The sequence below is a fragment of the Euprymna scolopes genome, chromosome 46 (genome assembly GCF_053919585.1).
Source record: "Euprymna scolopes isolate OS-2025 chromosome 46, ASM5391958v1, whole genome shotgun sequence".
Classification (NCBI taxonomy): Eukaryota; Metazoa; Mollusca; class Cephalopoda; order Sepiida; family Sepiolidae; genus Euprymna; species Euprymna scolopes.
In genome coordinates, this window is record NC_136527.1 from 185,240,241 (window position 1) to 185,241,365 (window position 1,125).

The window sequence follows — 1,125 nt, forward strand, 5'->3', positions numbered from 1 at the left end:
CTTTCAGTCTTCTGCATATTAATGTTGTATCTATAACCAGTAGATATTTTATTGTCGGCAAGGCTTTTTATTTCGTTTTAAAATTACGTTTCCTTTACTATTTTCTTACTGGATTTTGGATTTTTATGTCTTCAAACCTTTCTAACCAGCTTAAAAATTACGTTTCCTTTTTTAGAGCAAGTAAAAAGTGAACATTTTCTTGTTTGATGAAGTGAGGAAAAGTCTAATGATTTGATTGGTTTATGCAATGAAACAACTGAAAGTGTAAATCATTTTCATTAACTTAAAAAAAAACGTTGCAATTTTAAGATATGCTTATTGAATTATTGTTGTGGTGGCAACCACTTATTTGCATATGCGAATAACATAACACTATAAATGGCAAGCCTAGGTTGGCCTTGGTGTGTCTTACTCAAATGCCACCAGAAGTGACGCCGAAGAGCGTACATGTCCTCCCACCAAGACTCTCGGACTCGACACCGTCATTTGTACATATTGTAAATATACCTTTTCTTTAATACACTTATTATTGCGTTATCTTGTTGTTTGTGTCTTCATTGTATTTCCTTACTAATTATTGTTCAACCTTGCAACCACAACAGTTGGCGACGAGATATGAAGCGTCAAATATAAGTTTGACGAAGAACTATTAAAAAAAAAAGTACAATGCAAAGGTTGACCATTTTCTTAAGAAATGCAAAGTGTTGACGAGCAAACGGATTTTACGCTAAAGAGAAGTTTCAACTCAAGTGAAAAAAATCTCTAACGTGGCAAAAGCGACAACTTACGCCGTTTTCTGGGAATCCGACTTGCAAACGAATGTAAAAGTGAATTTTTGTTTGTCGCTACACGACAAATCTTACTAAAGGACCAACTTGCAAACGAAAAGCGAACTTTGTTCTATCGCAAAAACGACAGGTCAGACCCGTATTACGAAAAGCAAGGAAGTAACCTACGAAAAAAGTTCACCAGTTGATTCTAATTACTGTTCTCCGTAAACAAAACAACAACTAAAGGACTTTTTAATTAATGTTTTGGTTGACGTCGGTACTAAAAGGAAATACCACAGCTAAAACTAAAATTCAAGGAAAGGATTTTTTTTCTTGAAGTTTTCACTGAATAACG